Below are 24,633 nucleotides of genomic sequence, written 5' to 3'. Positions count from 1 at the left end.
CACCTAATATCTGCAGGATACCCTCAACCTTATTGGAAAACTGTAAACTATACAATATACCAAGCATAGTAACTTTTACTGCCACATGACACCACAAGAAAAAGTCAGGCGAAGCTTGCGACCAAGCCGCGCAAGGCTTGAAACAGCGAAACTGGAAGATTCTGAAGACTAATCTGGTTGCTTCTAGGTTGTTTCTAGGCCTTACCTAGGTGATGCAGGTTATTTCTGGATTGCTCTAGGTCATAGCTGGGCTTTAGCTAGATGATGCCATGTTGTTTCTACGTTGATTCTAAGCGCAGAGAGGTTCAAGTTAAGCCACAGACAGTCACAGACATGACACGGATGTGCAAACTCCAGAGAGAGAACCTCGCGCTGAAGCCAAGCGTTCGCACCTCTCATAGATCTACAGGCACGTCGTCGTTGGCGTAGGCCTTCCATCGCTTCGGGGTCTTCTCGCAGCCACCATTGCCTTTCCCGTTCCTTAGTATTCGCTCCTTGTACGTTTTCGGGGTCTTCGGCTCACCGCCGTCGCTATGTGGCCATTTGTTGGGCTACTTGTTGCCTTCTTCCTATTTAGTAGAAGTTATGTGTAGTGGGGTTTACCCAATTTCTGTGGCACATACCCATTTCCGATTAGGACAGTTTTCTGATAGGCCGCACAATGGTACATACCCGTTCGATGACAATAGTTTTCTTCTTCATTTTTAGTGGACCAGTGGTGAGTAGTGGGATGTATTTAATTTCTGTAGCGCATAACTGTTTATGACGATGATAGTTTTTTGGTACGGGGTGAACAAGGAACGATTTGCTAAACAGCTTCGCTCTTAAAAACCACAGGACACAGCGCTACTCTCAACTGATGGTCATTTGAGAGCGGTACATTGAATGATGATCACTGAAGGTAGCGCTGAGTCTTGTCGTATTTATGTTGTGTTGTTTCTCTAAAACTTACTAGAACGTCAACGCGTTGTGTTAAATATATTATGCCTTGTTGTTGCGAGCTGTACTCTGCCAAATTATTGATTAGTAGTTTTTTGTAACAGTGGGCCCATGTGAATAGTGAGCATCAATACTTTGAAGCCGAGAAAAAGGCTATATGTACAAAGCGTGTAAAGTGCGACTGTGGTGTCGTGTTTTTCGTGTTTTGATAGCCCAGTGTAAGCTACAGGGGCGTAGCCAGAAATTTTTTCGGGGGGGGGGGGGTGCAACCATACTTTATGTATGTCCGTGCGTGCGTTTGTATTTGTGCGTGTATATATACGCAAGCAAAACTGAAAAACTTCGGGGAGGGGGGGTGGACCCCCCACCCCCCCTCCCCCGGCTACGCCCTAAGCTATGCACTTGAGTTTCAGACTTCATACCAATTAAGGCTGTCTCCCGTTTAACATGAGCATTCTCCTTCGCTTACATATGTATTTGCAATAGTTTGTTGACTGTGTGCTCATGACAAGCGTTGTTGGAAGGATACTTCTTGCAGATCAAACTTGTCTGACAGCGAATGTTATGTTAGAGGGGCACTGACACCGATTTTCTAGTCTGAGTTTACTCTGCCATACAAGTCTTCCGTATACAGAGACGGCTCTGGATAAGTGTGAAGTTCAGAGAATGTTGATAAAATCCTTTACTTTCACATTAAAGTCTGTTTTTGCATGGCGCACCTACCAGCGTCGATAATGTCATGGCATCAGGCTACAATATCAATTCTTGTGACTTCATGTACCAGGATGGCTGATTGTGATTACATCAGGTACTGAAACGTTCAAAATGGCCACTTGTGCTTGACTAACGAAGCCACGGAGCAGAGCGGTCGTGGAAACGTCGTGATATCTTGTGCGAGCACATGACGAGAAGGTCATACCTCGTCGTGATATCGGAATACAAAGGAACTGAAATTCGATTTTAAGAACATGTAATTACTTCTTTCAGGGCACAGTCACACACACCACCATGTTTCTAAGCTCTTGAGGGCTGGGCCTTACGTTTGACGCAAAAAAAAAAAGGAAAATGCGTTCGTTGATGCCCCTTTAAGCGAGCCATCTGTTGCCGGGATTTTCTTTTTCGAGTTAATAAGTGACTTAGGTTTGTGTTTTTCATAAATATTTTAATGTCTAGATGTTTTTTCAACTGAGTGATTGTGAAGTCTGAAACTGAGTTAAGCATTTTCGGGAGCTTTTAGGTCATTTGCGACAATTAGTCTACCTCTAGTTTGTTATCTATCTTTAATTTATAACGTGTGCCATCTACACTGTTCTGTGGACATAGTAATACAAGGTTTGTCTCGGTTCCCCTAAATTAGAATAAATCTTACTTTGCTTGTTCATTTAAAAGTGCATGGCATTTACACTTCTTGCATATATATTACTGCCCGATTATAAGGCGAAAATATTTTGGCCCATGTATAGTATTCGATGTATGAAAGTGAACCAGATGTTGATAGTGAATTTTATTTCTTTATTAGGGGTGTGCGAATACTCGAATGTTCGAATATTCGTCGAATATTACATTCGAGATATTCGTATTCGATTCGAAAATCGTGTATTCGGAAAGTTTCGAATATTCGATAACTTCGAATTCGAAAAATTCGAATATGCGATTCGATTATCATGCATAAAATAACTCGTCTTCCACATTTCTGCTGCGTTCGTATAGCTAAAAACGTTGCCGAGAGGAGGGATAAACATCGTAAGTACACGGAGGCACGATATCTGCCTGCCACGAGCGCCCCAATACGTATGATTTATTGCTGGTGCATCTCCGACGTGCAGCGCTGTTGGCGATCATGTAACCGTACATTTTCAATATTATGCGGCCGTAACGTGCCGCACTACCACTCGTTCACTATGCGGGACCACTTCTGAAGAAAGACAGTGACCCATATGACTGGTGGCGGACTGTAGGTACCTTCAGATACCCCAGTCTGGCAGAGCTTTGCCCCATGTAACTCCCTATACCAGCCACTTCTGTTCCAAGCGAGCGTGCCTTTTCAGTGGCGGGGGGGGGGGGGGGGTCTCTGTTACAAGGGAGCGCCTGCTGCCTGATCATGTGGAGCAACTCATATTTCTTCATGATAACATCTAGTCATTACTTTCATTGTGCCGTGATATTTGCTTGCGTTGTGATGTGCATTGTGCTAGCCTGGACATTGTGTTCTGGAGATAGCAGTGCATGTTGTGTTGCCAGTCAGGCTGTTAATGCTTTTTTTTTCAAATAGCTACATGTTAAATAAAATATCGTTACTGTGGAGGCATTTTTCCTTTCATATTCGATATTCGATTCGATATTCGAAGGTGGATACTCGTATTCGATTCGTATTCGAAAAATTTGATATTCGCACACCCCTATTCTTTATACTTTAGATGAGCTTTGTTGAACTTGTGGCGACAAAAGTTGAAATCGTGCAGGAGCAAGCTGAAAAACTTGCGGATTATGAAAACCGCAGTCGACGCAATACTCGTCTAGTTTTTCGCCTTCCCGAAAGGAAGGGAGGTTCAGCTGTTGATTTGAAGAAAGTCGTGATAGATAACATCGTTAAAGAAACCTTTGGTGTAGAAATCCAAACGATTGAAAGAATCCACCGACTTGGTAAGGAAAAACCAGGGAACGATAGGCCCGTAATTATTAAGTTTTATGATTACCGCAAAAAGAAAGCGTGCTTCAAAACTGCAAAAAACTGAAAGGGACAGCTATAACCATTAGCCACGACTACGCCCGACAGACAGTTGAAATAAGGCGCAAACTATGGAAATGTGCAGCTTCAGATAGGGCTAATGGTGCTCAGGTTAAGTCGGTGCATGATAAGATGAAAATAAACGGTGATTTATACGGGTTGATGTCACTCGAGATGAACGATACCTCTATCGAAACCGTGTAGATAAGCGGAAACAGAGCAATGCTCTTGCGGTGGCCGACACAGTCACGCGCAGTACAAGAGACGAAAGCACGTCATCTCACGCGCTGGGAACATCGTTTTCGTCGCCACAGTCATAGCCACGGCTTCTTTTATTTAATGCTCGAAGCATCGTTAATGAAGCAATTGAACTTGAATACATTTTGCTTTCGCGAAGTCCACATGTGGCGGCCATAACTGAAACATGGCTACACAATTGTGTCCCTGATGACTGCATTGTGCCGGAAGGCTACAAAATGTTTAGATGTGATAGGGGCTCACGAGGGGGCGGGGTTCCTATTATAGTAAAAAACTCTGCTGTGGCATCACAAGTTCAAAGCAATGTACCAGAAACAGTGTGGTGTAGAATAAGCCTTTTAGACAGAGTGTACCTTATTGGTGTCATGTATAGATCATCCGCCACAGCTCCAGAGTATCTTGATGAACTGAATAACTTTCTTTGCGCCCATGTACAAGGGAGCACTAGGTTTATTCTGACCGGAGACTTTGATCTACCTCATATTAACTGGGACGCTTTTTTGCCTGGCCAGGTTGAGGTTGATAGTGGTGAAAAGATGTTGGAAATTATGTTCGCTCATTTCCAGAAAAGAAGCGACAATTCCATTCGAATATTGCATCGGGAATCATACCTTGTTGACAGTGGATGCATTTAAGTACGTAGGTCTCAAAATTACACATAACCTAAACGGGCATGCACATATTGATAATGTTTGCTCTAGGGCTTCACAGAAGTTTTACTTCATACGGAACTGCAGGGCGTAATCATGGATGTAAAACTTCTTGCTTTTAAAACGCTTATACTACCGATACTTGAATATGCCAGTATTGTCTGGAGTCCACACCAGAAAGTGTTGGTAAATAACCTAGAACGAGTACAACGGCTTGCGGCTCGCTTTATATGTTCAAAATATAAGAAGAATGACTCAGTCACAGAATTGCAATTCTGTTATCTGGAGACACTGCAAAAACGCAAACTTAAAAATTGAATAAAGTTTCTCTTTCAATAATGGAAGGTGATAATAATATTAACAGGAACTACTCACACCTACATGGGAAACGAAGCGAGAGGGCAAATCATAGACGAGTGCTGCAATCTTACTTTACGCGAACGAAGATGTAGCGGTATTCTTTCTTCCCTGATGTAATTGAGGCATGGAATGGGTTACCGAGTGATGTAGTAAGTACTAATGATGTCACTAAATTTATGCACTTACTAGATGTATATATATGTGATTTACCGTAAAGATTATTGTGAATGCTATTTATTGTTATAGGAGTTCAAATGTATCTTTACGTTGGTTGTAAGAGGGCTTTTATAAATTTGTTACAGTATGTCTTGTTGTCCTAAGTTGTATAATTATGTGCCTACTTCATTTGTACAGAGTGTCGTACCTCCCTGTAATGACCCTCAAGAGAGGGTTAACAGTATGTATAAATAAATAAAAATAAAAAATAGTGCCGGGGTCATGGGTGCCGTTAGCCTGACCATGTAAAGGCTGAAAAAGCCAACAGAATGGCAAAGAAAAAGCTCCGCCCCAGTAGTCATGGAAATGCTTTGAAGTTTTTCTGAAAGGACTGTTTGGTATGGACATGTTTCAACAAGCTGATTTCTCATGCAAAGCATAGGAATATTTGTCATTCCTTCGTGTGCAGCTACCTATGATCATGCACGAAAAAACCTGAATCGTAGCCTGTTCCAATCTAACCTGGGCAGTGGCCCTGAAGTGGTTCCAAAGAAGCGATGCCGAAGGCCATCACGGAAGTGGACAGACTGATTCAGATGTGAGTGGAACAGAAGAGAACACTACTAGGCAAAAGCCAGGCACACTCCCCGCCATTCCAAAAGATTTTCCTCAAGGTAATTTGAATTTATCATCATTGCCAACGCGAATTTCTTGTGGTGAAATGCCCTCATGTGACGCTTCTATGACAGGCACTTACCTTCCATAAAACATACCTCTAGAATGTGTTACTAGCAAATATAATGGAAGTAGATATACTTATGTCACTGCCGGAGCAACACAATCATAGCTGAATGACCTAGAAAAAATCAGTAAATTTTATCACACAAATTAGTTCAGCCATCAGAGAGCTGTGATAAAGGTGGTTGCATGGTTACTAGTCGTACCCCGTAATCTTCGTCAAGAATTGTGCTCCGCTTTCCGCAATGACCCACAGTGTGTTCACGGTGGAGTGTCTAAGACGTACATGCGGCTCAGTCGACGATATTATTGGCGGGGCATGTACAACTTCATCTGCAAGTACGTCCGCTCTTGCATCCCCTGCCAACGACGAAAACCAGTCTCGCACCTCTCCGCAGCACCTCTCCAGCCACTCCCATGCCCACCCTTCCCGTTTGACCGCGTCGGCATCGATTTATACGGGCCCCTTCCATGCACTGGTGCTGGAAACCGATGGATTGTCGTTGCCGTAGATCATTTGACAAGGTATGCTGAAACCGCCGCCTTGCCTGCTTCAACAGCAAAAGATGTTGCATCGTTTATTCTACACAACTTCATTCTTCGCCATGGCGCACCTCGTAAACTCCTGAGTGATCGGGGACGTGTATTCCTCTCGGACGCGCTGCAATCCCTCCTATCTGAATGCCAAATTATTCACCGTACTACTAGCGCTTATCACCCACAGACCAATGGCTTAACTGAACGATTTAACCGGACCCTTGGTGACATGTCTATGTACGTTGCCTCAGACCACTGCAATTGGGATGTTGTACTTCCGTTTGTCACATACGCGTACAACACCGCCTGCCAAGCCACTACCGGATTCTCACTGTTCTTTTTGCTTTATGGCCGCGAGCCTTCCAGCACGATTGATACAATTCTCCCGTATCACTCAGACCCTGCCGACTGCCAACCTGTGTGCTCGCCCAGCACGCTGATAGATGCCGACAACTTGCCCGATCTTTCACCTATGATGAACAGTGTCGCCAAAACCAGCGCCATGACTCCAAGCCACCTCCGGACCCTTTTCTATCGACTCCCTCGTGTGGCTTTGGGTGCCTCCAGTTGCTGCTCCCGGCCTTTCATCTAAGCTCCTTCCAAAGTACCACGGACCCTACCGCGTGGTTGCGCAAACCTCCCCTGTCAATTACGTGGTCGAACCCGTTACGCCATCTTCCGATCTCCGTTGACGCGGGCGAGAGACAGTCCACATTGACCGCCTCAAGGCATATTATGATCGTCTGACCTCTATCTAGATCGCCAGGATGGCTACCTCTCCATACTGGGGGCGATTGTGAGGAAGAAGATCGGCAAGCATGAAGGCTCATCGCCATCAGTTGGCACACACCGACAATTCGCTCTCTGACTACGCCCTGCGCGCTGCTGGTACGATCGTCGCTCTCGTAGAATTCGCAATAAACCCCCCGTAACAGTGGAAACATTTAAATGCACAGGGTCTGGGGTGCTATGCAGGATGGCCCGAGCTTCTCGGGCACACGAGTTTGCTCCGAGCTCGCATTACGGCGGTCATGACAGGAAGACAGTGCGGAGCACGCGATAGCAGCGTTGATAAATACGGCTACAAGAACGAGCATGGCGTCACATACGCATCTGCGGCATTTGCGGCGATTTTCAAAGGGACACCGCGTGCGAACGCGTCAGCGCCGCCACCCAGTCAACATTTTAACAGTGTAGCGAAGTCAGCATGATTGTCGCACTACCTTTTTGCCAACTGATCATCGCGCCTCCCATGGGCGTGTTCGTGGGCGTTCGTCCTCTTTCGAAGAATTCTTTCGTTCCACCTACAGCATGGAAATTTCCACTCTCGAAGGCAACAAGTGCGCACACGCAGCACTCTGGTGCAGCTCGTTTCGCTTCTCTGGAATATTACAGATAAATAAATAGACAGGTTACTGCTATACTCACATTACACGTCTGAAGATTTTTCTGTAGTAACGAATCGGTAGAAACAATCTCTCCACAAACAAGTAAATAATAACATTTCTCGCCGCAAATCCCACCAGGGGCGCTTGCTTCGTGGCTGTGAGTGGTACTGTACATCGTGAGCGCGGTGAAATTGAAGGCGAGACATCGTAGCCACGTGATGATATAACCTTTAGTTTTTCGTGCGTGTGAGCATAGTCTGTGCGATTAAGCTAATAGATTAATCGTGCCGCTCGCTGGCGTTGCACCGTGACCACTGCTCCTCCGCAAGAGCAAACGCGGTGGGCGGACCCGATCTTCGCCGCGGGCGTCTGTCAATCAAATTGATTGACGTGCGAACTCGGGCACAAACTCGTTGATTCTGAAAAGGCTCCAGTTAAACTCGGGACTGTCATAGTGCCGGTGTGCCTGTCAAGTGTTTCATGCAGTGGACGCTACTGAGCAGCTTTTTTGCATATAAAATAATTTGGTCAGCTTGCGCTACTTGTGCAAGGCTGGGGCCATCAGAGGAGCATGTGGTCACCTAGCTTCTTCGAGCTTATTACGTGGCTCGTCTACTCACTATGCTTGGCCTGCTTCGGAGTAATGACCGTGTCAGTTCGGTCTCAATATTCGTGCTATTGATTAGCTAGACCTTAATTACCATGGCAGTGAATAGTTCTCTTAATTCGTAATGTTTAAATTAACACGGCATTAATTAATCAGATTTCATTATCAAGGTCCTAATTAGCACGAATGTACTTAACATAATGCTAACTAGAGTGATCATAATTACCACGTACTTGGCGAGGAAGTTCCTAATTAGTTTGGTTTGAATTAGCGTGCTCCTAATTAGCGTCGTGTTAATTAGCATGGTCCTAACTAACATGATACTGAATAGTCCTGTCATGATTGTTAATGTTTTAATTACCACGGCATTAATAACTCAGGTTTAATTCGCAAGGTCCTTAATAGTACAGAGGTAATTAGCATAATTCGAATTAGCGCTATAATAATTAACGCGATCTCGGTGAGTAAGATCTTGATTATCTTTGTTTTAATCACAAGCTCCTAATTAGTGTCGTGTTAATTAGCATGACCTTAATTAGTTTGTTCTTAGTTTTACACGGTTCATTAGCATGGTCTTAGTAAGACGTGGCTTAATTAGCTGGGCCTTAGCATGATTTGGCTTAATCAGCTTCGTCATAGCATGTCCTGACTTATCTAGGTATACCGCCCAGCCAATTAGCTAATCAGCCGGCCTCACCTGCTCGGGGAGCGAGCAGACAATTAATAGGAGGACGAAGAGGGCGCGCGCCGGCCGGGCAACGCGCTAGAATGTAGAGGCCGACCTTGCTGATTATACACGTGGCCTCGGTGATTAGCTGTAGCCGCGGTGTTGTAAGGCGCTCAGTCGGAACCAATCTCGGAGGCCACGGTGCTGATTATTCTAAAGGATACTTAGTGCAGACATTAAACGCTTGAAAATGGATTCAAACGGCCCGCGAACACATAAAAAAAAATTACAGCATATCCACGTGGTGAATGATGATGAGTGGGGCGAAGCGAGCACGCGCTGCAGCACTGCGATGGCATTGGCGCGAGCGTGGTCCTTCTTGATGGAAGATATTGAGACTAGATTGTTTGAGAACCACAATCTGTTGCACGCACCGCAACTATGGCCGAAACTGCGTTTTGCAGCCACTTCACGTGCTCGCACAGCCTCGGGCTCTGCCTGCCCGTATGCGCGCTTTCTCGCCGCTTCACGGTCTTTCACAATTTGAAGACCCGATTCGCGCCGCAGCCGTGCAACTTCGGCCTCGCGGGCTCGAACGGCGGGGTCTTCGCGCCGCAGCCGTGCAGCTTGTCGAGCAGCTTCGGCCTCGCGGGCTCGAACGGCGGGGTCTTCGCGCCGCAGCCGTGCAGCTTGTCGAGCAGCTTCGGCCTCGCGGGCTCGAACGGCGGGGTCTTCTCGCCGCAGCCCTGCAGCTTGTCGAGCAGCTTCGGCCTCGCGGGTTCGAACGGCGGGGTCTTCGCGCCGCAGCCGTGCAGCTTGTCGAGCAGCTTCGGCTTCGCGGGCTCGAACGGCGGAATCTGCTTCGCGGCGTCGACGTGCAGCTTCGGCCTCGCGGGCCCTCACCTCAGGATTCTGTCTGCGAGCGCGCGCTGCCGCCGCCTTCCGTGCCCTCCGTTCCACAGCCTTGTCTTCCATCTGGCGCGTTACTTCTGAAATGTTGTCTTCGGGTGTCGTTGAAAACACGAAACGTAGTAAAGAAGAAAGAACGCCACACAGGCGAACACGCACGAGAGTCACTCGTCAACGTCGTCTTCTTCTTCTACTGCATACCAGAACGCGCGCAGTAAAGAAGAAAGAATGCCACACAGGCGAACACGCACGAGAGTCTCACTCGTCAACGTCGTCGTCTTCTTCTACTGCATACCAGAACGCGCGCTTCTCACGAGCTAGAGGTGGCTACTACAACGCACAAACAAACGGAGGATGGACAGACCCATGACATAAGGAGCTTCGCCCCTAAAATATAATTAGTAGAGCTTTCTGTCACTTTTCTTGCATGGGTGCGCTTCTGCACTCGGTGGAACGATAAACAAATGAAAGAAGGTGCCTCTAGTTTGACGACACCATCCAACCTTCTCGACCGCCCTTGACGTGACACCGCGTTCCATCGTAACCAATGGAACGGAGCGCGCGCTGTGGGATGGATTTCACCTTCGCGTACTGTTAGCTCGTTCAAAAGGGGGTGTCGCCAGAGCTCGGAAAAATCCCGAGTTTCGCCAAATTCGGGCCATCGTGCATAGCACCCCTGATTGTTCACTGCTCACTGGCCTTTGATTGAATGTGTAATATGCATTTTACTTTGGCTTCAATCAAGTGTCATGTGGAGCTACAAGCATTGAGATAGATTTACCAAGGACATTTATATGTTATATGCTTCTGCATAACTATGCAGCCACTATTTGTGTGCGAACTATCATCTGTACAAAATAATTCTGGAGTCATGGTCTATGTAACGTTGTTTAAAATCCAAAACTATAAAGAATACTGCCTTTCACTCACTGAATGCTTTTTTATATTTCAGGCTTACTATCTCGTTCAAGTTCATCATGCAGTGAACGTGATAGGCGCTCTGTTGATGCAGGTATGTACTACAATGCTCTTTCATCTTAGGTGAATTATATACAGAACTTGGTTTCTAGAATGTTGCCGACACTGCTTAAGTTACCTGTACATAATGCTTGCAGTTGCACACACATGCATGACCTAGAGGGCACTAAAACTACAGAGAATATAAGCCATTCAGAAACTCAAGTGCTTTTCACAGTTACATTTTTGATAAGCATAAAATTCTGACATTTGAGGTTATCCTGTAATGCTAATCTATTACATTTACGTTCAGATGAACCAGTGGAAGTGGAGAGGCCACCAAGTGCACATGCTGAACATGGGGAGTGACCAGTGTAAGCAGATTCAATTGTGACTTTTGCAAATGCTTTACAAAAACGACTGTTCATCAACGTTAGGATGGGCTACCTATGAAATATTTTAGAATGGCACAAATACAGGTATATATACATTCACTGTTGACTAGTATGGCGCTTTTCGGTCTTTTGGCTAAAATGAAAATGGAATTATAAGGTTACTCTACGGGATACTTTTTTTTTTTTTTCAGGCATTTTCCAGCATATATATGCTGCGCCTCCTAAAAGCTATACAGTTTGTGCTTCAGCAGCAGCAGACAGTATCTATAGGCTTTGTGAAATGCTACCATCCACAGCAGCGGCAACATGCACACCACTAGTCGAACAACCGTTCAACTTCCTGCAAGAGCTGCTTGATTTTGATGCAGAGCTGACACGTGAAACCGCTGCTACTTTGGTATGCTATGGATTATATTTTTATAGTGTTACAGTGCTGTGTTAAAAAATATACACGGTTTTAAGGTTTGTCCTTAACTAGATGTCTGAAACGTTGCTTGCAGTCCAGCTGTGTTTTAATTAGTTATGTGGCTGAATTTGCTCAAAAGTTCTTTATTTGCACACCTTGCACTATACAAGGGTCCGACACATGCGTTTTGTGATCTCATTGCAGGTTCGTGAATTTATGCAACTTGATGGCAAGAATGCGAATTGTGCGACAAAGGGAATTCTTGGGTATGGTTTGAGCGACAATCTTGCTGCACAATTTTCTTGACTCGGTCGAAAGGGAAAGCAGAGCTTTTCAGCCCTAAATATTGCCAAAGCAGCGGCAGGTATGGCAAATTTGAGTTTTGTGTGGTTTATAATTATTTTTATTTAAAGGGAGACGCTTCTAAAAAAATTTACAGCCCACAGCAGTGGCATTTTTTCTGTTTCTGCGTAGTTTTTTATGCAGACTCCAATTATCAGTTTTACAGTGAGTTGCATAGCTATTGTTCTAAATTCTGGCAACGTGTAAAATGTAGGTGTTTTTGTTAATACTTTTTATTCACTAAACCGTCATGTTTACGAGCTATTAATGATTCATATTGTTGCGGTGCCGCAGCTAGTTACTATGGTGATGTGAGGAAAGTGGAGGAGGACGACGTGGACTGGTGAACAAAAACCGCCATATTGACTGTTGCACTCATTTCTACTGTAAATACTTCGCAAAAATATTCGCGACATTTTGGTGGAGGTGCCGGGTACGTCACAAGACGGAACTACGCAGCGGACGTGCCCTGGTCGGCCCCGCGATGTCAACAGAAGGAAATTCTGCTGTTTCTGCTTCAACCGTGACTCCGGTACAGCCGGTCGTATTGCCTCAGCCGCACGATCCTGGTAACTTCTGCGGCACAGACAACGTTTACGTGGATGACTGGATCGCGAAATACGAGCGCTTTGCAGCGGTTTATCGTTGGGACCCAACAATTATGCTGGCCAATGTTGCTTTCTATCTCTGCGCAACAGCAGGCGGTGGTTTCAGGCTCGTGAAACAGATATAACGAGCTGGGATGCCTGTAAGCAGAAGCTCCGAGACCTTTTTGGTTGACCAGTCGGGCGCCAGCGCGCCGCTTCTAAAGATCTCTCCCCTCAGGCTCAAACTTCGACCGAATCTTATGTGTCGTACATACTGGACGTTCTCGCCCTTTCCCGTCGTGTCGATACCCACATGACCAAGAAAGACAAAGTAAGCCATGTGCTCAAAGGCATTGCAGATGGTGCTTTCAATATGCTGGCGTCTAAGAACTGCTCAACCGTGGACGATATCATCACACAGTGCCGGCACTTCAAAGAACTGAAGAGTCTCCGCATCGCCCAGCATTTCATGCGGCTTCCGAAGACTGCCGCTACGTCAACCTGCGAGGACCTTCAGCCGACGTGCAGTCAACTGCCCACCACCGAGAGCGTAGTCCGCATCGTGCGTCGCGAAATCCAGGCGGCGTCTCCGCCATCTTTTCTGACGCGGCCGTCCGATGATCCTCGACCAACGATCTTGTGGATTCAGAAGGTTGTGAGGGCAGAGCTCGCAAATGTCGTACTGCATCCCGCACGTTCGCTCACGCAATCTCGTGTAAGTGCCATGACGCCGCCTTAGCGTGCACCCGAAATGTTTCGTCGCTATCGTGACCCTGCCCAGTGGAGAACGCAAGACGACAAGCCGATCTGCTTTCGTTGCCATGGTGTGGGACATATTGCTCGCTACTGTCTTTCTCACACCTCTCCATTTCGCTGCCACAAGCGGCAGTGTTTGGTCCACTGCCGCTTGTAGCAGTGGACCAAACAATAAGGCTCCTGCAACATCAGTCCGACGCTCCAGTCGTTCGCCGTCCCCGCACGATCATCGCTCCCGGTCACCTCAGCCCCGTCGATATTCGTCGTCCCGACCTACTGGACGTCCATACTCGCAAAACTGAGCAATGCAGCTCCCGGAGGTGACGCTGCATTGGACCCCCGACCTGAAAACCCTCTGCTCACCCGGACTACGGACCAAAACCTGCTTACTGTAGAAGTGGATGGCCTGCCTGCTACTGCCTTATTCCGGTGCACATATTTCCATTATGAGCTCTGATCTTCGTGCACGGTTAAGTAAGGTCGTTACGCTGCCCGAGTCCCCATTTCTACCTTTCGCTAGTGGAGGAACGCCGACTGTGCTTGGAATGTGCACCGCACGTGTGAAGGTCGCCGACCGACAAACTTCCGTTATGTTTCATGTTCTTGCTCATTGTCCTCACGACATCATCCTTGGACTCGATTTGTTGTCTGACCACTCCGCTGTAATTGACTGCTCTGCCGGTGTCGTGCAACTTGGCCTACCTGCGTCCGCTGACGCGTCGGAGACGGTTCGGAACAAGCTTTCGTGTGCTGAGTTTGTTCGTCATACCCCCGCAAGCACTAACCTGTGTCGCCGTTGAACCGTGCCCTGGTGTACCGCATGGTGATTACGTCGTGTCTCCCTCTCCCAGTGTTTTAATGGCGCACAACCTATCTTCTCCATACATAGTTATAACTATCACGACGAAAAATACATGCCTTCCTCTTTTGAATTGACTCAGCAAGGCATTGCTCAGCCACTCTGTCGCCATCACAGCAAGACATGACTCAGCAAGGCATTGCTCACGCCACTCTGTCGCCATCACAAGAGTGCCAAATCTCATTGGTATCACCTGGACTGCCCGCTGCCATCTCTTCAAACCCACATAGTGCCGACCAGGGGCGTATAGCCAGGGGGGCGGGCGACCCCCCCCCCCCCGAAAGTTTTCAATTTTGCTTGGGTATATATACACGCACACATACAAATGCACGCACAAACATACATAAAGTATGGTTGAAACCCCCCGCACTCCGACAAAAATTTATGGCTTCGCCCCTGGTGCCGACGCAGACGCATCTTCAATAATGCAAAGCAATGTAGCAAATATGATTGCCTCAAAGCTTTTGCCCTCTCAAGTCAAAGAACTCAGTGACCTCCTTGTGATCTATTTTAACATATTTGACTTTGATGGCAGGCCCTCAGGTTAAACCTCGCAATTCAAGCATAGCATCGATACCGGTGACGAGGCTCCGATCCACAGGCGTCCTTACGCGTGTCACCATCTGAGCGCCAAATTATCCGACACAAGGTTGACAACATTCTCACAAAAGGCATTATCAAGCCTTCTTCTAGTGCGTGGGCTTCCCCTGTGGTCTTAGTAAAAAAAAGACAATACCTGGCGTTTATGTGTGGGCTATCGGCATTTAAACAAGATCGCTAAAAAGGATCTATACCCGCTCCCTTGCATCATCGACGATGCTCTGGAAAGCCTTCACGGTGCAACCTATTTTTCATCGATAGACCTACGCTCTGGTTACTGGCAAATCACCGTAGACGACCTCGACCGTGAGAAGACTGCCTTTGTAACGCCTGACGGTCTCTGCCAGCTCAGAGTTACGCCGTTTGGTTTGTGCAATGTGCCGGCCACGTTCGAGCGGATGATGGACACGCTTTTGCGCAGCTTTAAGTGGTCTATTTTCCTTTGTTATCTCGACGACGTCTTTGTGTTTGCACCAACATTTGAGACTCACCTCGACATACTTTCGTTCATTCTTTCAGTGTTTCGTGCGTCTGGGCTACAACTTAATTCTTTGAAATGCCACGCACCGCCAAGTTGTCATCCTGGGGCATCTCGTCGACTCATCTGGCATCCGCCCCGATCCCGACAAAGTTCGCGCTGTTCTCGATTTCCCTGTACCAACTTGCGCCAAAAACGTTCGAAGTTTTGTGGGCCTGTGCCCATATTTCTGATGAATGGTCAGAAACTTCTCGGACATTGCGCACCCTTTAACTGATCTTCTTGGGAAAGACGTGTCATTTCTGTGGGGTCCTGATCAAGCCGCTGCTTTTTCACGCCTTATTACGTTGCTCACCACACCGCCGATTCTCGCCCACTTCGACGCGTCCACTCCAACGGAAGTCCGCACTGACGCTAGTGGCTACGGGATTGGCGCTGTGTTAGCTCAGCGTAAATCTGGTCATGATAGAGTTCTTGCGTATGCCAGTCGGCTACTTTCCCCTGCCGAACGCAATTACTCTATTACTGAGCGTCAGTGCCTGGTGCTTGTATGGACAGTTGGTAAATTCCGCCCCTATATATGTGGCCGACATTTCACCGTCACAACAGATCACCATGCTCTATGCTGGCTTTCCACACTCAAGGATACAACAGGGCGCCTGGCTCGCTGGGCTCTCCGTCTCCAGGAATTCACGTACACTGTGGTCTACAAGTTCGGCCGTTTGCACCAGGACATCGACTGCCTATCTCGGTACCCAACGACGCTCCAGATCTTGCGACGGACGACACGTCCGTGTGTATTTCTTCGCTCTCCGCTTTTAGCAACATGGCTGACGAGCAACGGCGTGACGCGTCCGTACGAGATCTAAACAACCGCCTGAATATTGACCCGACGAACAGTTCCCTTCGCATGTTTGTCAGTATAGACGGCATCTTACACTGCCGGAACATGCACCCCGTGGGACAGGAGCTACTTCTTGTGGTACCCACTCATCTGCGGTCGACCGTACTACAGCAACTACATGATGTACCGACTGCCGGTCACCTTGGAGTTGCCTATTACCGTGTCCGCCGACGCTTTTTCTGGGCCAGCCTCTACCGTTCCGTACATCTTTACGCTCCTTCTTGCGAGTCATGCCCACGCCGGAAAAAACCAGCTCTACATTTGCCGGGCTCCTTCAGCTTATTGACATACCTGCCGAGCCTTTCTTTTGTGTCGGCCTTGACCTTCCCTGGTCCCTTCGCTCTTTCTTACACAGGTAACAGGTGGATCGCCGTCGCTACATATTATTCGACGCGCTTTACCATCACGAGACCTTCCCCAAGCAGTTTCGCTACAGACGTCGCCGACTTCTTGACACAAGACGTCATTTTACACCACGGCGCTCCTTGCCAACTTCTCACGGACCGAGTTTGCTACTTTTTATCCAAGTTCATCGATGACCTACTTCGTTCTTGTGCAACAAAGCACAAGCTTACCACTGCATACCACCCCCAAACAAACGGCCTCACGGAGAGATTGAATCGCACGATCACTTCCGTGCTCTCCATGTATATGTTTTGACTGATCATCGCGACTGGGACACTGCGCAACCTTTCCTCACTTTTGCGTACAACACCTCGCGCCATGACACTGCTGGATATTCTCCCTTTTGTCTTCTCTATGGACGAGAACCGACCTTCTTTTTTACACGCTCGTGCCCAGCCCTGCCGACGTGACGGCAGCGTATGCTCGCCATGCTATTAGCACAGCAGAAAAGGCACGTCAGATTGCCCATCGACGCCTTTCCGACCCGCAAGTGCGCCAGAAGCATACTTACGACAGCCACCACCAGGACGCCCACTTTAATCTGGGTGACCTCGTCCTCCTGTGGTCTCCGTCTCGGCATGTCGGCCCCTGCTCGAAAAGCTTCTTCCTAAATATTCCGGCCCCTACCATGTGCTACGTCAGGTCACTGACATTACGTATTGTCACGTGGTCATGACGTCGACGAAGATCGCAGGCGACGTGTCCAAGATGAAACACTTTATTTGGCCGAACTTGTGGCCGAGAAACGGAAAGTTAATTTACAGCAATACACACGGTGTGCACTGATAGCGGCGAACAGGGCGTCGGCCATCGATCATGTGACAAGCGGTCAAGCGCGTCGGCTTTTATACAGGCGCTATCGAACTTTCCAGAGATATCGCTGGTGGCGGCGTTATCTCTCGACAAAGCTGCAACATTCGCGCGCGGCGCGCAATCTTAACGCAACGTTCTAAAACAATCGCGAAGCTTCTTACACATGGCGGCGCGGCCTGCGCAGCGCGTTGCCCACGCTCTTTGTGGGTGAAGCTTCAACTCATGAAAAATAAGACCCACAGCAATGCCCCCCTCTGAAAAAAACGCCAGGCCTGCGCAGGAAGCGCAGCACAGTCACAGCGAAAGCTGGAAGAGCGGCATTTCTAGAGCCCGTTGTAAACTCTCATGGGGCTACTAATACAAGTACACTAGCAACGTACCCACTCCGCCATAAATCACAATATTCGTGAAGTTTAGAAGCACCTACAACGCCATTATTCGTCATTCTGCGCAGAAGCGAGGTTGCAGCTACACATCTGTAAGGCATTATGTGAACTTTGTTTACGTGATGACTGATGACGATGAAGAATTGTGGCTCAGCTCTTTGTAATGGGTTGGAAGCTTTAAACAGCTCACCAGTTACGTAATTCACATTATGTGACGCCCGGTCGCTATTTCACTTTACCATCATGCAATATAAGACGTGGACGTGAGAAAGAGAGACAGAGAGAGGGGGGAAGAACTTTATTGAGACCCCGAGGAAATGGATCATGGGCTTATGGGCTTCCTTGGCAACCAAGGCAAGTGCACTTGCGAGGAACCCCCTACGCTATAAATCATAATTTCTGTGAAGTAGGGAAGCAGCCACTATGCCATTTTCGTCCTTCAACGGAGAGCCGTGGTACCCGCTAAAAACATGTAAGCCATTATGCGCACTTTGTTGATGTTGTGCCTGATGACGATGAAGAATTATTGCAGAGCCCTTTGTAATGGGTTGGAACCATCCAACAGACCACTCGTTGCGCAATTCGCTTTGTGTGACGCCTGGTTGCAGAATTCGCGTTGTGTGATGCGTGGTTGTTATTTCACTCTTCTACCACACTAAATTGCATATGATAATGTGGTTCCTTCCGGACATGAAGCCTGTATAGCGTCGTTTCGCAAGGCAGTTTCAAGCACCGGCATGGCTCAGAGGTAGAACACTGGGCTCCCACGCAGAGGGCCCAGGTTCGAACCCCGTTCCATCCTGGAAATTTTTTCTTGTTTCAAGCGACAGTGGGTACGGACACCGGCGGCAGCGGCGGCGGACAACTACGGCGCCAAAAACGGCCGTTGAGATCTCATAACAGCTTTCGCTGTAAAGCAGAACATGAATACATGCAATACTAAAGAAAACTAATAAAGCAAGCAAACATTAGAGTCCTCAGGTGCGTTAACGAGCATAGTATGGTTTAGGGCGCACCACATGCACGACCTCGGGTCGAGCTCGGCGCCTCTTAGAGTTCGTGATGCCGTCGGGGACAACGTCGTGGTCGAGTGCGCCGAGACGTCGAAGTACCCTGTACGGTCCGAAGTAACGTCGAAGAAGCTTCTCGCTTAGTCCGCGCTGTCGTATTGGCGTCCAGACCCAGACACGGTCGCCGGGCTGGTACTCCACGAAGCGTCGTCGAAGATTGTAGCTACGGCTGTTGGTGTGCTTCTGGGTCTTGATGCGCAGGCGGGCGAGCTCATTGATTGCAGCTGCGGCGGTGCTGGCTGAGGAACACCCAGTGACTGTTGGATTTCCTCGCGTACAACGTCAGCAATGGACGACACTTCGGGCTGTGCAAAAGGTGCGAGCTTACATTGGCAAGACCCTTTCATTGGCAGCATACGACGTTTACAGTATAAATGGGCATGCAAGACCATACTTAAGCATACACTAGTAATACTGTAAGAGTTGCAGTTCGGGTGACATCAAGCAATAGAAATAGCATACAGAGAGTCACAGTAGAATTTGCATTTAAACGTTTAGTAGAGCATAAACCACTTCATATTACAAAAAGGTACTGTAATCGCAAGATCAAAAAATTAAAAAAGAAAACAAGAACAACATTCTGTAAACCTTAAGGTTTTCTGAAAGTACAGAAATTTTACAGAATAACAATATCGCGTAAAGGTTACAAGACAGGAAATAGAAATAGGAATGCGATATGACAAGATAAGCTAAAGTTTACACAACCAAGACATATCAACGCGAGAGCTACAACATAGACGCAAAAAATTCACGCAGCTGCCGGTGTGTAGCAGTAGTAAGTTCGGCATATTCATTTAGGATCGATGGTAAATTATGGTGCAGTGCTTGTAAGTTTTATCTGATTCGGTAACAAGGAACAAACCACGTAAAAGTATGTCGCGTACGTATAGTAGTGTCATCAGTGCTGGGCAGTATCGAAGATACATGTATCTTGGATACTATCTTCGATACACTTTGGTTATCTTGTATCTGTATCGCGATACGTCTCGCAAGAAGAGTATCTGTATCTGTATTTCCGATACATTCAATAATGTATAGTGTATCTTAACGTACAAGATACTCCTATAGGAACACCACCCCACGAAACAATAATCGCTGGCTCAACTCCGCTTTTCAAACTGGCACTGGTGCCACTAAACCGTCTGAATAAAACTAAGGGCAGTGACATATTTTTATCTTTCTCGAAGATGGTGGTAGAAACATTTATTGCCAGTGTGTGAACGTGGGGGCCAAGCCCCCTACATGGCACGTTGGTGCTCCCTCCATGTGAGGGGGCACCCTTACAAAGCGAAGGAAAGCCCCTGAAGTGCAATCCTCATCATCGCGCAGGAGATGATCCGGCGCTGATCGAAAGCAGAAGTGCTGGTCATGATGGACTCCCAGTAAGACGCCGCCACAGCCGGTGATGGGGGATGAGGGAAGGTGGGGCATGTGAGGATGATGTGTAGGAAATCTCCTGGTTTGCCGCAAAGTTTGCATGAAGAGAAGAATTGGTCTGGGTATCGGGCGTTTAGTAATATGGGGTATGGAGCAGTTTGAGTTTGTAGGTGTCGCCAATGTGCGGCCTGTGCTATGGTTAGGGATGGGCTGGGGGGGTATATACTTTCTCGAAGAGTCCACCAGTGAGGGCAGGCGATGAGGAGTGCGCGTCCGTTTTGGTTGAGCAGAGTAACATGACAGCGCTCGCGCAGTCTCGACAGAGCAAGCGCGCGAACGTCTATGCTTTGCTCACGTGCCTTTCGTTTTCTCGAGTTTTTTTTTTCCTTTTACTTCTGCCAGTGCCATGACACTTACCCTTATCCACTGTCCAGCGCCGCGTACCACAACGCGTGCGGCGATTATTGCGCAAATTCTGATGCCGCTCTCCTGCGCGGTGCTTCGTTACGAAATCTGAAGCATAGGGTTGCTTTGCGTCTCGTGGCTTTCACACATCAGCGATTTGAAGGATTTTGTGGATGTAAGTTCGACTTACATGCGATTGACTTATGTGCAAATAAGATCCTAACTATAGCACCTCTTGTACCGATGCTAGATCTAATAGAGCAAGCGTTTACCTAACAGAAGATATCTTCGTGTACCCTATCTTTTTCTGCCTGCTGTCGACCGAGTCCCGGCCGTGGCGGTCGCATTTTCGATTGAGGCGAAAATACTTGAGGCCCGTGTACTTCGATTTAGGTGCACGTTAAAGAACTCCAGGTGGCCGAAATTTCCGGAGCCCTCTACTACGGCGTTCTTCATAATCGTATCGTGGTTTTGGGACGTTACACCCTAACAATTATTATTATTATTATTATCTTCCTGTTATCTTTATTCAAAGAGCTTTTGAACTCATAATTTGATTGTTAGCACAAGTGTTTTCTTAGTTGGCCTTCTCTTGCATCCCGTACATTACATATAGGGCTCTGAAATGTTTGTTTTTTTCCGGTCTGGTCACAGCAGTATGTCTCTTGTAACGTGCTCCCAAATTAAGCTCTCTGCTTTATTCTTACTTTGAACTGTCTGCTTTATGTCTGCTACTGCTTACACATTTATATATCACTTGAGTTTACTGTTCCGCCAAGGCGATTTTAAAAACAAATATGTAATTATGTGGGCGCGCACTGAGTATACAGTACCAAACATCCTGCTTACTGCTTAGTAAAACAGTGAAACTTAGTTTGCACTATAATAATGGAAATAATTAGGAGCCACCTTAAAGTCGCTAGGAAGGGGATTCGAGAAACATTGCTATACTAAATAATTCGTTTTTTTTTTTTTTTCATAAGCGCCCCAACGAGCCGTTTCACTCAATTTTTCATAGGCAATAAATCTTTTTATTGTCTTACATTAACAGGTAAGTTGACGATACTTCATGCTTAATTGCCATAGCTATTAGGGGTGCCGCCTCTATCGTGTTTCAATACTTATTCACAATGAATGTTTGATACAGAACGGCTTTTGCCGTTCTGTATCATATTCATGCTTGCTGATGCACAATATTTTGGTAGGATCATTTGAACACCCACCACAACACTTCTGTGGTTCTCAAAACGCTCTTTGAGCTGGTTTTCTAGGTCGGCCAAGAAAGGCAAATACACATTTCGCCTATAGTACTCTTCTGGATTGGCAGCAGGCGTCTCACATCTTTGGTTTTGCCTCAAAACCGTTCGTGGCAGTGCCATCTCTACATTCACATCGCTTCGAAGACGACAGGCCTCCCCCAAAATCTTCGTGAATTCCTTGGCTGCGTCTGCTCTGTTTTCAATGAAGACGCTGACAATGTCGTCGACGTGGTCACACGCCTGCGACAAGTCACAGTCGACCTTTTGCAAAAACTTGCAAAGTGGCAATGTCAGGGAAAACAGCCGGCTGATTATGTGTAGGGAGACCACAAATTCGGGCTTAGTGATCGCACTTAGCAGCTGGCATGCTTTAGACGATATATCTGACGACACAGCCCCCTCTAAGTCTTCAAGGAATCTAATGATCGGCATGTAAAGTTCCAAAAAGCCTTGGAGAGCATCGTGGCTTTCAACCCACCTTGTCTGGCAGAAAGATATGAGGGACATTCTTCCTTGTCGTTCCGTTTCAACTTGACCTTGTAGCTGGTTACATCTCTTTGGGGACGCCTTGACAAATGCACACACGGAAGAAAGAGTCCCTAAGCAGTTTCGAATGCTAGACAGCTGGCACGAATGAAGCAATGCCAGGTTTAAGGAGTGAGCGCCACAATGAACGTATAAGGCTTTTGGAAATGTCTCGAATGACCGCTTGAACACCGTTTAGGTGCCCACTCATGGAAGCACAAAGTAAAGATAAATCAAGGTCGTGGCTCCGTAGAGTGCTCAAAATGCTGTGTGCTAGGGCCTTGCCGGTGAGGTCATACACAGGAACAAAATCAAGAAAATCTTCTCGAAGTACACAATGCTCTGTCGTGTGCTTGTCGACGTATCGGACACAAAGAGAGAGCTGCGCAGTGCAGGAAATGTCTGTCGCTTCGTCAGCGAGGATTGAAAATTACACCATCTCCCGCTAAAGGGGACCATGAGGCGATGCGAAGCCGGAGCACTTGCACGATCGCGTTCCGTTGGCGTTTGTTGGGCATGCTACCGACCTCGCGTCGTGGAACGCGAAAAGGGACGCTACGCGCGTCGTATCTTCCATCTAGCCTGGCCGTTAATTCTCACAGGGCAAGCGGGGAACGCGGTCGACAGGCGGGCGAAAGGGGGGCAGAGTAGGAGAGGAGAGAGAAGGGGAGGGGACGCGCATGCGCTCGAGCTCATCGCGGCGTTGCGCAGGGGAGAATTTCGGCATGTCTAGCCCGCGTTTCAGAGAAAGAGTGGAAAGGGGGAGGGGAGAGGGGTATGGGAGAGGGGGGAGAGGGAAAGTGGAGAGGAGGTGTGTGGAGAGGGTATGCGCATGCGCAGTAAGGGTGGTCACGCCGCACACCACCACCACCACCACCACCACCACCACCGGATTGAGCTCCGCCTTAAGATACTTCGCATCTAAAAACAACCAGAAGCGTTGACTCGGTTCACAATTTTGCTCTGGATGATTTTGCCACACAACGCAATTATCTCATTTTGAATTTGTGGGTTTGTGTACCCTGGCATTGCCGGGAGACGTTTCAATATGCTTCTTTAAGCGAGCATCTCCACATGCGGCCCTCATTCTAAGAAGTGCGCGAAAATTCCCATCGTTCGTGATGGGAAAGCCTTCCGCCAAATCAATAGGACCGCAGTCATCCGTTCCGCGAAGTGCCACTTCTTGACGTCCGCAAAACATTACGGTTTCAATTATCGGCACCAAATTTTTCCGTTTCTCCTCGGCTTGCTTTTTCACTGCGGTGTCCAATTGACTTATTATGTCAGACTGAAGTCCTGAGTGAACTGCAAGAAAACCCTCCAACTGTGATGCGGACTTCACATGGTAGCTGCTGACTGCATGACTTTTGAAGGCGTCTATGGCTTTCTCGTAGTTCGTGAAGGCTTTCGTCACGAAGCAACCCAAGCGCTGATGTTCCCCCTTTCAAGCACATTCTTTGGCGAAGAGTACGCAATATTTACAGAGTGCTCTTCCAAAAGCTCTGAATACACAAGCCACGGGTAGCTAGTCACCCAATGTAGTTGGAAGCGTAGGTTTCGAGTTGTTGTGGGTGGAAAATTGTAGATATCCGGAGGATTCCAGGGGCTTCGCAGGAGTTTTTCTTTTAAGGTGGGGTCGACCACAGTCTTTGTGACGTAATGTCCCAAGTCAAGAGGCTTTACATCCGCGTTGCACGTGGAGTCACAATCAGAAGAACATGCGAAGGCTACGCCACCCACCTCACTCGTGTCCACGCCTGTGTTGCGCGTTGCCGGCGCAGTATTGCTGGCTGCTGAAGCACGTTGTCCTGAAGCGTCGTGCATTTCGCTCCAGCTGAGTAGATCCTGGGACGGAAGAACGTCGCTTGTGCGAACTTCGGCGACGAACTGAAGGCTTGTCGCAGAAGCAGAGCCTCCTGGTTGTGAGTTGTTTGGTCCTTGAACATGCTCGTCCGTAGTAACTCGAGCCTTTTTCGTGAAGTAGCACGCAAGGCTCGCTTGCTTGGAATTCGAACCGTGCCTTTTCATGGTGTCACTGCATCGCAAGGGCTGCGAACGAACTAGCACGTTTCACGAAAGTCCTTCAAGGAAGGAGAGGCAAAAGTTTGCTATGCGACAGCAGCCCCGATTCTCTTCACTGGCTTCGAAACCGCGACACGAACCAGTACGCCT

Source organism: Rhipicephalus sanguineus, chromosome 2 (assembly GCF_013339695.2).
Source record: "Rhipicephalus sanguineus isolate Rsan-2018 chromosome 2, BIME_Rsan_1.4, whole genome shotgun sequence".
Classification (NCBI taxonomy): domain Eukaryota; kingdom Metazoa; phylum Arthropoda; class Arachnida; order Ixodida; family Ixodidae; genus Rhipicephalus; species Rhipicephalus sanguineus.
The sequence above is the reverse complement of the archived record's forward strand: the minus strand, read 5'-3'. Positions refer to the sequence as shown.